Source organism: Spea bombifrons, chromosome 2 (assembly GCF_027358695.1).
Source record: "Spea bombifrons isolate aSpeBom1 chromosome 2, aSpeBom1.2.pri, whole genome shotgun sequence".
Taxonomy (NCBI): domain Eukaryota; kingdom Metazoa; phylum Chordata; class Amphibia; order Anura; family Pelobatidae; genus Spea; species Spea bombifrons.
Genome location: NC_071088.1, coordinates 140,165,283 through 140,178,037, shown reverse-complemented (window position 1 = coordinate 140,178,037; position 12,755 = coordinate 140,165,283). Strand labels below are relative to the sequence as shown.

General features: G+C 54.3%; 17 non-coding genes across 17 annotated transcripts; all 17 read right to left on the bottom strand.

Moving 5' to 3' along the window:
* Positions 1–156: 156 nt before the first annotated feature.
* On the bottom strand, positions 157–372 carry LOC128475592 (small nucleolar RNA U3). Its single transcript, XR_008346645.1, has one exon. It is a non-coding gene; the product is annotated as a small nucleolar RNA U3 (small nucleolar RNA).
* Positions 373–984: 612 nt separating this feature from the next.
* On the bottom strand, positions 985–1,148 carry LOC128480924 (U1 spliceosomal RNA). Its single transcript, XR_008350705.1, has one exon. It is a non-coding gene; the product is annotated as a U1 spliceosomal RNA (small nuclear RNA).
* A 536-nt stretch (positions 1,149–1,684) lies between these two features.
* Positions 1,685–1,900, bottom strand: LOC128475591 (small nucleolar RNA U3). The gene has a single exon (XR_008346644.1). It is a non-coding gene; the product is annotated as a small nucleolar RNA U3 (small nucleolar RNA).
* Positions 1,901–2,512: 612 nt separating this feature from the next.
* Positions 2,513–2,676, bottom strand: LOC128480923 (U1 spliceosomal RNA). The gene has a single exon (XR_008350704.1). It is a non-coding gene; the product is annotated as a U1 spliceosomal RNA (small nuclear RNA).
* A 536-nt stretch (positions 2,677–3,212) lies between these two features.
* LOC128475478 (small nucleolar RNA U3) lies at positions 3,213–3,428 on the bottom strand. Its single transcript, XR_008346537.1, has one exon. It is a non-coding gene; the product is annotated as a small nucleolar RNA U3 (small nucleolar RNA).
* A 612-nt stretch (positions 3,429–4,040) lies between these two features.
* LOC128480922 (U1 spliceosomal RNA) lies at positions 4,041–4,204 on the bottom strand. The gene has a single exon (XR_008350703.1). It is a non-coding gene; the product is annotated as a U1 spliceosomal RNA (small nuclear RNA).
* A 536-nt stretch (positions 4,205–4,740) lies between these two features.
* Positions 4,741–4,956, bottom strand: LOC128475450 (small nucleolar RNA U3). The gene has a single exon (XR_008346510.1). It is a non-coding gene; the product is annotated as a small nucleolar RNA U3 (small nucleolar RNA).
* A 612-nt stretch (positions 4,957–5,568) lies between these two features.
* Positions 5,569–5,732, bottom strand: LOC128480921 (U1 spliceosomal RNA). The gene has a single exon (XR_008350702.1). It is a non-coding gene; the product is annotated as a U1 spliceosomal RNA (small nuclear RNA).
* Positions 5,733–6,268: 536 nt separating this feature from the next.
* On the bottom strand, positions 6,269–6,484 carry LOC128475590 (small nucleolar RNA U3). Its single transcript, XR_008346643.1, has one exon. It is a non-coding gene; the product is annotated as a small nucleolar RNA U3 (small nucleolar RNA).
* Positions 6,485–7,097: 613 nt separating this feature from the next.
* On the bottom strand, positions 7,098–7,261 carry LOC128480920 (U1 spliceosomal RNA). The gene has a single exon (XR_008350701.1). It is a non-coding gene; the product is annotated as a U1 spliceosomal RNA (small nuclear RNA).
* Positions 7,262–7,797: 536 nt separating this feature from the next.
* Positions 7,798–8,013, bottom strand: LOC128475588 (small nucleolar RNA U3). The gene has a single exon (XR_008346641.1). It is a non-coding gene; the product is annotated as a small nucleolar RNA U3 (small nucleolar RNA).
* A 612-nt stretch (positions 8,014–8,625) lies between these two features.
* LOC128480918 (U1 spliceosomal RNA) lies at positions 8,626–8,789 on the bottom strand. The gene has a single exon (XR_008350699.1). It is a non-coding gene; the product is annotated as a U1 spliceosomal RNA (small nuclear RNA).
* A 536-nt stretch (positions 8,790–9,325) lies between these two features.
* LOC128475449 (small nucleolar RNA U3) lies at positions 9,326–9,541 on the bottom strand. The gene has a single exon (XR_008346509.1). It is a non-coding gene; the product is annotated as a small nucleolar RNA U3 (small nucleolar RNA).
* Positions 9,542–10,153: 612 nt separating this feature from the next.
* LOC128480917 (U1 spliceosomal RNA) lies at positions 10,154–10,317 on the bottom strand. Its single transcript, XR_008350698.1, has one exon. It is a non-coding gene; the product is annotated as a U1 spliceosomal RNA (small nuclear RNA).
* A 536-nt stretch (positions 10,318–10,853) lies between these two features.
* On the bottom strand, positions 10,854–11,069 carry LOC128475587 (small nucleolar RNA U3). Its single transcript, XR_008346640.1, has one exon. It is a non-coding gene; the product is annotated as a small nucleolar RNA U3 (small nucleolar RNA).
* A 612-nt stretch (positions 11,070–11,681) lies between these two features.
* LOC128480916 (U1 spliceosomal RNA) lies at positions 11,682–11,845 on the bottom strand. Its single transcript, XR_008350697.1, has one exon. It is a non-coding gene; the product is annotated as a U1 spliceosomal RNA (small nuclear RNA).
* A 536-nt stretch (positions 11,846–12,381) lies between these two features.
* Positions 12,382–12,597, bottom strand: LOC128475586 (small nucleolar RNA U3). The gene has a single exon (XR_008346639.1). It is a non-coding gene; the product is annotated as a small nucleolar RNA U3 (small nucleolar RNA).
* Positions 12,598–12,755: the final 158 nt, after the last annotated feature.

Sequence of the window (12,755 nt, the reverse complement as noted above, 5' to 3'; positions counted from 1 at the left end):
ATTAAGCCCCTCGCGAGGCGTCTATCCTGTTAAGAGTAGGCCTGCCTCGAAAGCTAGTACGGTCGGCATAGAAGGAAGGCCCTCGAAAGAGGCCAACAAACACAATTAAGGCCGCATCCGCAGAAAGCACAGCTCGACGCGTCGCTACGAGAAGTAACCGCTCAGCTTGCGCGTTCCCCCTCCTAACCTGCCCTCGGGAAGAAAGGAACAGTCATCAGAAGCAACAGGCAGCCGTTAGCCACGGCGCTTGATACTCGCTTCGCGCTCAGGGGAACGCACGTGAGCTCTTCATCACGGTTACCGAGCCTGACCACTTCCGAGCACGTTTCTCCGGTCGGGCGCTATAGAAACGATCCCTGAAAGTATAGTCTTGACGTCCGCCCTGCGAGGGACACCGTCCCACCAAAAGGCATCGCTATATAGCTTGCAGCGACAAACTAAAGCTAAGACATTCGCACAACACCGAAAGAGAAGAAGACTTTGCAATGCATGAATCTTATGAAAACAAACAAAAAAAAAACCAATTCGTAACGCTTTTTCTTAGAAGTCAATGCGTGAAGTAGGCTAGATTGCGTTTATTCAACCACTGAACATACATTACATCCAAGGCAGGCTGCGAGGCAGCGCAGAACGGCAACATCAGCGGCTTGGCCGAGGACGCTCTGTGATGGCGTTTTTGCACGCTTTGGAAAAACAGGAAGGAAAAAAAACCAACCAGAGAAGCGTGAGTGATGAGACCACACGTTTAAGATTTAAGAGCTCCCAGGGGTGGGGCTTATGCAGATATATTGTCTCTGACGCAGGAGCAACACCTGACGAGGCCGCAAAGAGCCTGGGGCGGCACCCTTTTCCCTAACCATAACAGAGGCGCGCCTTAAGGCGCTAGAGCAGCCCCCTTAGGAGGCAGCGGCAAGGGCCACGCCTGGAGAACCACCAGCTGATACCGGAGATAATCCCCGGGCTCTATCGTTAAACCGGGATGATCAGGGGAAAGCGCGAACGCAGTCCCCCACTACCAGAAATTATGCAGTCGAGTTTCCCGCATTTGGGGAAATCGCAGGGGTCAGCACAGCCGGAGTGCAATGGCTGAGCCTCACCCTGGGAGAACCCCCTTCGTGATCAGGGTATCTCCCCTGCCAGGTAAGTATGAGTTGCCATAGGAGATGGTGGGGGGCGCCACTTCCACACCCCTCGCTAAAGTCGTGGTGGGGGTTACTGCTCCAACACTCGGCTCTGTGCAGAACAGCTGCGTGGACAAGGTGCCTGCACACAGGAAATTCCTCATCGTTGCCCTTCAGGGAAAAGTCTTCCCGTGTTAAGCTGCGCTCGTAAAATCCAGCATTCCCAGAGCGCTTTGCAGCACAAAAATTTGCACGCGGTAGCACCGCCCATCAGCGGGACCTCGCGCCGGGGAAGGAGCATTTACCCCTTGGCGACCTTAACGCACGAGCCGGGCAACAGGACTTGGCTACCATTTGATGTTGGTACGCAGAACGTTTCCACGAAAGGCTCATGAAACATAGGCCACATTAAGCCCCTCGCGAGGCGTCTATCCTGTTAAGAGTAGGCCTGCCTCGAAAGCTAGTACGGTCGGCATAGAAGGAAGGCCCTCGAAAGAGGCCAACAAACACAATTAAGGCCGCATCCGCAGAAAGCACAGCTCGACGCGTCGCTACGAGAAGTAACCGCTCAGCTTGCGCGTTCCCCCTCCTAACCTGCCCTCGGGAAGAAAGGAACAGTCATCAGAAGCAACAGGCAGCCGTTAGCCACGGCGCTTGATACTCGCTTCGCGCTCAGGGGAACGCACGTGAGCTCTTCATCACGGTTACCGAGCCTGACCACTTCCGAGCACGTTTCTCCGGTCGGGCGCTATAGAAACGATCCCTGAAAGTATAGTCTTGACGTCCGCCCTGCGAGGGACACCGTCCCACCAAAAGGCATCGCTATATAGCTTGCAGCGACAAACTAAAGCTAAGACATTCGCACAACACCGAAAGAGAAGAAGACTTTGCAATGCATGAATCTTATGAAAACAAACAAAAAAAAAACCAATTCGTAACGCTTTTTCTTAGAAGTCAATGCGTGAAGTAGGCTAGATTGCGTTTATTCAACCACTGAACATACATTACATCCAAGGCAGGCTGCGAGGCAGCGCAGAACGGCAACATCAGCGGCTTGGCCGAGGACGCTCTGTGATGGCGTTTTTGCACGCTTTGGAAAAACAGGAAGGAAAAAAAACCAACCAGAGAAGCGTGAGTGATGAGACCACACGTTTAAGATTTAAGAGCTCCCAGGGGTGGGGCTTATGCAGATATATTGTCTCTGACGCAGGAGCAACACCTGACGAGGCCGCAAAGAGCCTGGGGCGGCACCCTTTTCCCTAACCATAACAGAGGCGCGCCTTAAGGCGCTAGAGCAGCCCCCTTAGGAGGCAGCGGCAAGGGCCACGCCTGGAGAACCACCAGCTGATACCGGAGATAATCCCCGGGCTCTATCGTTAAACCGGGATGATCAGGGGAAAGCGCGAACGCAGTCCCCCACTACCAGAAATTATGCAGTCGAGTTTCCCGCATTTGGGGAAATCGCAGGGGTCAGCACAGCCGGAGTGCAATGGCTGAGCCTCACCCTGGGAGAACCCCCTTCGTGATCAGGGTATCTCCCCTGCCAGGTAAGTATGAGTTGCCATAGGAGATGGTGGGGGGCGCCACTTCCACACCCCTCGCTAAAGTCGTGGTGGGGGTTACTGCTCCAACACTCGGCTCTGTGCAGAACAGCTGCGTGGACAAGGTGCCTGCACACAGGAAATTCCTCATCGTTGCCCTTCAGGGAAAAGTCTTCCCGTGTTAAGCTGCGCTCGTAAAATCCAGCATTCCCAGAGCGCTTTGCAGCACAAAAATTTGCACGCGGTAGCACCGCCCATCAGCGGGACCTCGCGCCGGGGAAGGAGCATTTACCCCTTGGCGACCTTAACGCACGAGCCGGGCAACAGGACTTGGCTACCATTTGATGTTGGTACGCAGAACGTTTCCACGAAAGGCTCATGAAACATAGGCCACATTAAGCCCCTCGCGAGGCGTCTATCCTGTTAAGAGTAGGCCTGCCTCGAAAGCTAGTACGGTCGGCATAGAAGGAAGGCCCTCGAAAGAGGCCAACAAACACAATTAAGGCCGCATCCGCAGAAAGCACAGCTCGACGCGTCGCTACGAGAAGTAACCGCTCAGCTTGCGCGTTCCCCCCCCTAACCTGCCCTCGGGAAGAAAGGAACAGTCATCAGAAGCAACAGGCAGCCGTTAGCCACGGCGCTTGATACTCGCTTCACGCTCAGGGGAACGCACGTGAGCTCTTCATCACGGTTACCGAGCCTGACCACTTCCGAGCACGTTTCTCCGGTCGGGCGCTATAGAAACGATCCCTGAAAGTATAGTCTTGACGTCCGCCCTGCGAGGGACACCGTCCCACCAAAAGGCATCGCTATATAGCTTGCAGCGACAAACTAAAGCTAAGACATTCGCACAACACCGAAAGAGAAGAAGACTTTGCAATGCATGAATCTTATGAAAACAAACAAAAAAAAAACCAATTCGTAACGCTTTTTCTTAGAGGTCAATGCGTGAAGTAGGCTAGATTGCGTTTATTCAACCACTGAACATACATTACATCCAAGGCAGGCTGCGAGGCAGCGCAGAACGGCAACATCAGCGGCTTGGCCGAGGACGCTCTGTGATGGCGTTTTTGCACGCTTTGGAAAAGCAAGAAGGAAAAAAAACCAACCAGAGAAGCGTGAGTGATGAGACCACACGTTTAAGATTTAAGACCTCCCAGGGGTGGGGCTTATGCAGATATATTGTCTCTGACGCAGGAGCAACACCTGACGAGGCCGCAAAGAGCCTGGGGCGGCACCCTTTTCCCTAACCATAACGGAGGCGCGCCTTAAGGCGCTAGAGCAGCCCCCTTAGGAGGCAGCGGCAAGGGCCACGCCTGGAGAACCACCAGCTGATACCGGAGATAATCCCCGGGCTCTATCGTTAAACCGGGATGATCAGGGGAAAGCGCGAACGCAGTCCCCCACTACCAGAAATTATGCAGTCGAGTTTCCCGCATTTGGGGAAATCGCAGGGGTCAGCACAGCCGGAGTGCAATGGCTGAGCCTCACCCTGGGAGAACCCCCTTCGTGATCAGGGTATCTCCCCTGCCAGGTAAGTATGAGTTGCCATAGGAGATGGTGGGGGGCGCCACTTCCACACCCCTCGCTAAAGTCGTGGTGGGGGTTACTGCTCCAACACTCGGCTCTGTGCAGAACAGCTGCGTGGACAAGGTGCCTGCACACAGGAAATTCCTCATCGTTGCCCTTCAGGGAAAAGTCTTCCCGTGTTAAGCTGCGCTCGTAAAATCCAGCATTCCCAGAGCGCTTTGCAGCACAAAAATTTGCACGCGGTAGCACCGCCCATCAGCGGGACCTCGCGCCGGGGAAGGAGCATTTACCCCTTGGCGACCTTAACGCACGAGCCGGGCAACAGGACTTGGCTACCATTTGATGTTGGTACGCAGAACGTTTCCACGAAAGGCTCATGAAACATAGGCCACATTAAGCCCCTCGCGAGGCGTCTATCCTGTTAAGAGTAGGCCTGCCTCGAAAGCTAGTACGGTCGGCATAGAAGGAAGGCCCTCGAAAGAGGCCAACAAACACAATTAAGGCCGCATCCGCAGAAAGCACAGCTCGACGCGTCGCTACGAGAAGTAACCGCTCAGCTTGCGCGTTCCCCCTCCTAACCTGCCCTCGGGAAGAAAGGAACAGTCATCAAAAGCAACAGGCAGCCGTTAGCCACGGCGCTTGATACTCGCTTCGCGCTCAGGGGAACGCACGTGAGCTCTTCATCACGGTTACCGAGCCTGACCACTTCCGAGCACGTTTCTCCGGTCGGGCGCTATAGAAACGATCCCTGAAAGTATAGTCTTGACGTCCGCCCTGCGAGGGACACCGTCCCACCAAAAGGCATCGCTATATAGCTTGCAGCGACAAACTAAAGCTAAGACATTCGCACAACACCGAAAGAGAAGAAGACTTTGCAATGCATGAATCTTATGAAAACAAACAAAAAAAAAACCAATTCGTAACGCTTTTTCTTAGAGGTCAATGCGTGAAGTAGGCTAGATTGCGTTTATTCAACCACTGAACATACATTACATCCAAGGCAGGCTGCGAGGCAGCGCAGAACGGCAACATCAGCGGCTTGGCCGAGGACGCTCTGTGATGGCGTTTTTGCACGCTTTGGAAAAGCAAGAAGGAAAAAAAACCAACCAGAGAAGCGTGAGTGATGAGACCACACGTTTAAGATTTAAGACCTCCCAGGGGTGGGGCTTATGCAGATATATTGTCTCTGACGCAGGAGCAACACCTGACGAGGCCGCAAAGAGCCTGGGGCGGCACCCTTTTCCCTAACCATAACGGAGGCGCGCCTTAAAGCGCTAGAGCAGCCCCCTTAGGAGGCAGCGGCAAGGGCCACGCCTGGAGAACCACCAGCTGATACCGGAGATAATCCCCAGGCTCTATCGTTAAACCGGGATGATCAGGGGAAAGCGCGAACGCAGTCCCCCACTACCAGAAATTATGCAGTCGAGTTTCCCGCATTTGGGGAAATCGCAGGGGTCAGCACAGCCGGAGTGCAATGGCTGAGCCTCACCCTGGGAGAACCCCCTTCGTGATCAGGGTATCTCCCCTGCCAGGTAAGTATGAGTTGCCATAGGAGATGGTGGGGGGCGCCACTTCCACACCCCTCGCTAAAGTCGTGGTGGGGGTTACTGCTCCAACACTCGGCTCTGTGCAGAACAGCTGCGTGGACAAGGTGCCTGCACACAGGAAATTCCTCATCGCTGCCCTTCAGGGAAAAGTCTTCCCGTGTTAAGCTGCGCTCGTAAAATCCAGCATTCCCAGAGCGCTTTGCAGCACAAAAATTTGCACGCGGTAGCACCGCCCATCAGCGGGACCTCGCGCCGGGGAAGGAGCATTTACCCCTTGGCGACCTTAACGCACGAGCCGGGCAACAGGACTTGGCTACCATTTGATGTTGGTACGCAGAACGTTTCCACGAAAGGCTCATGAAACATAGGCCACATTAAGCCCCTCGCGAGGCGTCTATCCTGTTAAGAGTAGGCCTGCCTCGAAAGCTAGTACGGTCGGCATAGAAGGAAGGCCCTCGAAAGAGGCCAACAAACACAATTAAGGCCGCATCCGCAGAAAGCACAGCTCGACGCGTCGCTACGAGAAGTAACCGCTCAGCTTGCGCGTTCCCCCTCCTAACCTGCCCTCGGGAAGAAAGGAACAGTCATCAGAAGCAACAGGCAGCCGTTAGCCACGGCGCTTGATACTCGCTTCGCGCTCAGGGGAACGCACGTGAGCTCTTCATCACGGTTACCGAGCCTGACCACTTCCGAGCACGTTTCTCCGGTCGGGCGCTATAGAAACGATCCCTGAAAGTATAGTCTTGACGTCCGCCCTGCGAGGGACACCGTCCCACCAAAAGGCATCGCTATATAGCTTGCAGCGACAAACTAAAGCTAAGACATTCGCACAACACCGAAAGAGAAGAAGACTTTGCAATGCATGAATCTTATGAAAACAAACAAAAAAAAAAAACAATTCGTAACGCTTTTTCTTAGAAGTCAATGCGTGAAGTAGGCTAGATTGCGTTTATTCAACCACTGAACATACATTACATCCAAGGCAGGCTGCGAGGCAGCGCAGAACGGCAACATCAGCGGCTTGGCCGAGGACGCTCTGTGATGGCGTTTTTGCACGCTTTGGAAAAGCAAGAAGGAAAAAAAACCAACCAGAGAAGCGTGAGTGATGAGACCACACGTTTAAGATTTAAGACCTCCCAGGGGTGGGGCTTATGCAGATATATTGTCTCTGACGCAGGAGCAACACCTGACGAGGCCGCAAAGAGCCTGGGGCGGCACCCTTTTCCCTAACCATAACGGAGGCGCGCCTTAAGGCGCTAGAGCAGCCCCCTTAGGAGGCAGCGGCAAGGGCCACGCCTGGAGAACCACCAGCTGATACCGGAGATAATCCCCGGGCTCTATCGTTAAACCGGGATGATCAGGGGAAAGCGCGAACGCAGTCCCCCACTACCAGAAATTATGCAGTCGAGTTTCCCGCATTTGGGGAAATCGCAGGGGTCAGCACAGCCGGAGTGCAATGGCTGAGCCTCACCCTGGGAGAACCCCCTTCGTGATCAGGGTATCTCCCCTGCCAGGTAAGTATGAGTTGCCATAGGAGATGGTGGGGGGCGCCACTTCCACACCCCTCGCTAAAGTCGTGGTGGGGGTTACTGCTCCAACACTCGGCTCTGTGCAGAACAGCTGCGTGGACAAGGTGCCTGCACACAGGAAATTCCTCATCGTTGCCCTTCAGGGAAAAGTCTTCCCGTGTTAAGCTGCGCTCGTAAAATCCAGCATTCCCAGAGCGCTTTGCAGCACAAACATTTGCACGCGGTAGCACCGCCCATCAGCGGGACCTCGCGCCGGGGAAGGAGCATTTACCCCTTGGCGACCTTAACGCACGAGCCGGGCAACAGGACTTGGCTACCATTTGATGTTGGTACGCAGAACGTTTCCACGAAAGGCTCATGAAACATAGGCCACATTAAGCCCCTCGCGAGGCGTCTATCCTGTTAAGAGTAGGCCTGCCTCGAAAGCTAGTACGGTCGGCATAGAAGGAAGGCCCTCGAAAGAGGCCAACAAACACAATTAAGGCCGCATCCGCAGAAAGCACAGCTCGACGCGTCGCTACGAGAAGTAACCGCTCAGCTTGCGCGTTCCCCCTCCTAACCTGCCCTCGGGAAGAAAGGAACAGTCATCAGAAGCAACAGGCAGCCGTTAGCCACGGCGCTTGATACTCGCTTCGCGCTCAGGGGAACGCACGTGAGCTCTTCATCACGGTTACCGAGCCTGACCACTTCCGAGCACGTTTCTCCGGTCGGGCGCTATAGAAACGATCCCTGAAAGTATAGTCTTGACGTCCGCCCTGCGAGGGACACCGTCCCACCAAAAGGCATCGCTATATAGCTTGCAGCGACAAACGAAAGCTAAGACATTCGCACAACACCGAAAGAGAAGAAGACTTTGCAATGCATGAATCTTATGAAAACAAACAAAAAAAAAACCAATTCGTAACGCTTTTTCTTAGAAGTCAATGCGTGAAGTAGGCTAGATTGCGTTTATTCAACCACTGAACATACATTACATCCAAGGCAGGCTGCGAGGCAGCGCAGAACGGCAACATCAGCGGCTTGGCCGAGGACGCTCTGTGATGGCGTTTTTGCATGCTTTGGAAAAGCAAGAAGGAAAAAAAACCAACCAGAGAAGCGTGAGTGATGAGACCACACGTTTAAGATTTAAGACCTCCCAGGGGTGGGGCTTATGCAGATATATTGTCTCTGACGCAGGAGCAACACCTGACGAGGCCGCAAAGAGCCTGGGGCGGCACCCTTTTCCCTAACCATAACGGAGGCGCGCCTTAAGGCGCTAGAGCAGCCCCCTTAGGAGGCAGCGGCAAGGGCCACGCCTGGAGAACCACCAGCTGATACCGGAGATAATCCCCGGGCTCTATCGTTAAACCGGGATGATCAGGGGAAAGCGCGAACGCAGTCCCCCACTACCAGAAATTATGCAGTCGAGTTTCCCGCATTTGGGGAAATCGCAGGGGTCAGCACAGCCGGAGTGCAATGGCTGAGCCTCACCCTGGGAGAACCCCCTTCGTGATCAGGGTATCTCCCCTGCCAGGTAAGTATGAGTTGCCATAGGAGATGGTGGGGGGCGCCACTTCCACACCCCTCGCTAAAGTCGTGGTGGGGGTTACTGCTCCAACACTCGGCTCTGTGCAGAACAGCTGCGTGGACAAGGTGCCTGCACACAGGAAATTCCTCATCGTTGCCCTTCAGGGAAAAGTCTTCCCGTGTTAAGCTGCGCTCGTAAAATCCAGCATTCCCAGAGCGCTTTGCAGCACAAAAATTTGCACGCGGTAGCACCGCCCATCAGCGGGACCTCGCGCCGGGGAAGGAGCATTTACCCCTTGGCGACCTTAACGCACGAGCCGGGCAACAGGACTTGGCTACCATTTGATGTTGGTACGCAGAACGTTTCCACGAAAGGCTCATGAAACATAGGCCACATTAAGCCCCTCGCGAGGCGTCTATCCTGTTAAGAGTAGGCCTGCCTCGAAAGCTAGTACGGTCGGCATAGAAGGAAGGCCCTCGAAAGAGGCCAACAAACACAATTAAGGCCGCATCCGCAGAAAGCACAGCTCGACGCGTCGCTACGAGAAGTAACCGCTCAGCTTGCGCGTTCCCCCTCCTAACCTGCCCTCGGGAAGAAAGGAACAGTCATCAAAAGCAACAGGCAGCCGTTAGCCACGGCGCTTGATACTCGCTTCGCGCTCAGGGGAACGCACGTGAGCTCTTCATCACGGTTACCGAGCCTGACCACTTCCGAGCACGTTTCTCCGGTCGGGCGCTATAGAAACGATCCCTGAAAGTATAGTCTTGACGTCCGCCCTGCGAGGGACACCGTCCCACCAAAAGGCATCGCTATATAGCTTGCAGCGACAAACTAAAGCTAAGACATTCGCACAACACCGAAAGAGAAGAAGACTTTGCAATGCATGAATCTTATGAAAACAAACAAAAAAAAAACCAATTCGTAACGCTTTTTCTTAGAGGTCAATGCGTGAAGTAGGCTAGATTGCGTTTATTCAACCACTGAACATACATTACATCCAAGGCAGGCTGCGAGGCAGCGCAGAACGGCAACATCAGCGGCTTGGCCGAGGACGCTCTGTGATGGCGTTTTTGCACGCTTTGGAAAAGCAAGAAGGAAAAAAAACCAACCAGAGAAGCGTGAGTGATGAGACCACACGTTTAAGATTTAAGACCTCCCAGGGGTGGGGCTTATGCAGATACATTGTCTCTGACGCAGGAGCAACACCTGACGAGGCCGCAAAGAGCCTGGGGCGGCACCCTTTTCCCTAACCATAACGGAGGCGCGCCTTAAGGCGCTAGAGCAGCCCCCTTAGGAGGCAGCGGCAAGGGCCACGCCTGGAGAACCACCAGCTGATACCGGAGATAATCCCCGGGCTCTATCGTTAAACCGGGATGATCAGGGGAAAGCGCGAACGCAGTCCCCCACTACCAGAAATTATGCAGTCGAGTTTCCCGCATTTGGGGAAATCGCAGGGGTCAGCACAGCCGGAGTGCAATGGCTGAGCCTCACCCTGGGAGAACCCCCTTCGTGATCAGGGTATCTCCCCTGCCAGGTAAGTATGAGTTGCCATAGGAGATGGTGGGGGGCGCCACTTCCACACCCCTCGCTAAAGTCGTGGTGGGGGTTACTGCTCCAACACTCGGCTCTGTGCAGAACAGCTGCGTGGACAAGGTGCCTGCACACAGGAAATTCCTCATCGTTGCCCTTCAGGGAAAAGTCTTCCCGTGTTAAGCTGCGCTCGTAAAATCCAGCATTCCCAGAGCGCTTTGCAGCACAAAAATTTGCACGCGGTAGCACCGCCCATCAGCGGGACCTCGCGCCGGGGAAGGAGCATTTACCCCTTGGCGACCTTAACGCACGAGCCGGGCAACAGGACTTGGCTACCATTTGATGTTGGTACGCAGAACGTTTCCACGAAAGGCTCATGAAACATAGGCCACATTAAGCCCCTCGCGAGGCGTCTATCCTGTTAAGAGTAGGCCTGCCTCGAAAGCTAGTACGGTCGGCATAGAAGGAAGGCCCTCGAAAGAGGCCAACAAACACAATTAAGGCCGCATCCGCAGAAAGCACAGCTCGACGCGTCGCTACGAGAAGTAACCGCTCAGCTTGCGCGTTCCCCCTCCTAACCTGCCCTCGGGAAGAAAGGAACAGTCATCAGAAGCAACAGGCAGCCGTTAGCCACGGCGCTTGATACTCGCTTCGCGCTCAGGGGAACGCACGTGAGCTCTTCATCACGGTTACCGAGCCTGACCACTTCCGAGCACGTTTCTCCGGTCGGGCGCTATAGAAACGATCCCTGAAAGTATAGTCTTGACGTCCGCCCTGCGAGGGACACCGTCCCACCAAAAGGCATCGCTATATAGCTTGCAGCGACAAACTAAAGCTAAGACATTCGCACAACACCGAAAGAGAAGAAGACTTTGCAATGCATGAATCTTATGAAAACAAACAAAAAAAAAACCAATTCGTAACGCTTTTTCTTAGAGGTCAATGCGTGAAGTAGGCTAGATTGCGTTTATTCAACCACTGAACATACATTACATCCAAGGCAGGCTGCGAGGCAGCGCAGAACGGCAACATCAGCGGCTTGGCCGAGGACGCTCTGTGATGGCGTTTTTGCACGCTTTGGAAAAGCAAGAAGGAAAAAAAACCAACCAGAGAAGCGTGAGTGATGAGACCACACGTTTAAGATTTAAGACCTCCCAGGGGTGGGGCTTATGCAGATATATTGTCTCTGACGCAGGAGCAACACCTGACGAGGCCGCAAAGAGCCTGGGGCGGCACCCTTTTCCCTAACCATAACGGAGGCGCGCCTTAAGGCGCTAGAGCAGCCCCCTTAGGAGGCAGCGGCAAGGGCCACGCCTGGAGAACCACCAGCTGATACCGGAGATAATCCCCGGGCTCAATCGTTAAACCGGGATGATCAGGGGAAAGCGCGAACGCAGTCCCCCACTACCAGAAATTATGCAGTCGAGTTTCCCGCATTTGGGGAAATCGCAGGGGTCAGCACAGCCGGAGTGCAATGGCTGAGCCTCACCCTGGGAGAACCCCCTTCGTGATCAGGGTATCTCCCCTGCCAGGTAAGTATGAGTTGCCATAGGAGATGGTGGGGGGCGCCACTTCCACACCCCTCTTTAAAGTCGTGGTGGGGGTTACTGCTCCAACACTCGGCTCTGTGCAGAACAGCTGCGTGGACAAGGTGCCTGCACACAGGAAATTCCTCATCGTTGCCCTTCAGGGAAAAGTCTTCCCGTGTTAAGCTGCGCTCGTAAAATCCAGCATTCCCAGAGCGCTTTGCAGCACAAAAATTTGCACGCGGTAGCACCGCCCATCAGCGGGACCTCGCGCCGGGGAAGGAGCATTTACCCCTTGGCGACCTTAACGCACGAGCCGGGCAACAGGACTTGGCTACCATTTGATGTTGGTACGCAGAACGTTTCCACGAAAGGCTCATGAAACATAGGCCACATTAAGCCCCTCGCGAGGCGTCTATCCTGTTAAGAGTAGGCCTGCCTCGAAAGCTAGTACGGTCGGCATAGAAGGAAGGCCCTCGAAAGAGGCCAACAAACACAATTAAGGCCGCATCCGCAGAAAGCACAGCTCGACGCGTCGCTACGAGAAGTAACCGCTCAGCTTGCGCGTTCCCCCTCCTAACCTGCCCTCGGGAAGAAAGGAACAGTCATCAGAAGCAACAGGCAGCCGTTAGCCACGGCGCTTGATACTCGCTTCGCGCTCAGGGGAACGCACGTGAGCTCTTCATCACGGTTACCGAGCCTGACCACTTCCGAGCACGTTTCTCCGGTCGGGCGCTATAGAAACGATCCCTGAAAGTATAGTCTTGACGTCCGCCCTGCGAGGGACACCGTCCCACCAAAAGGCATCGCTATATAGCTTGCAGCGACAAACTAAAGCTAAGACATTCGCACAACACCGAAAGAGAAGAAGACTTTGCAATGCATGAATCTTATGAAAACAAACAAAAAAAAAACCAATTCGTA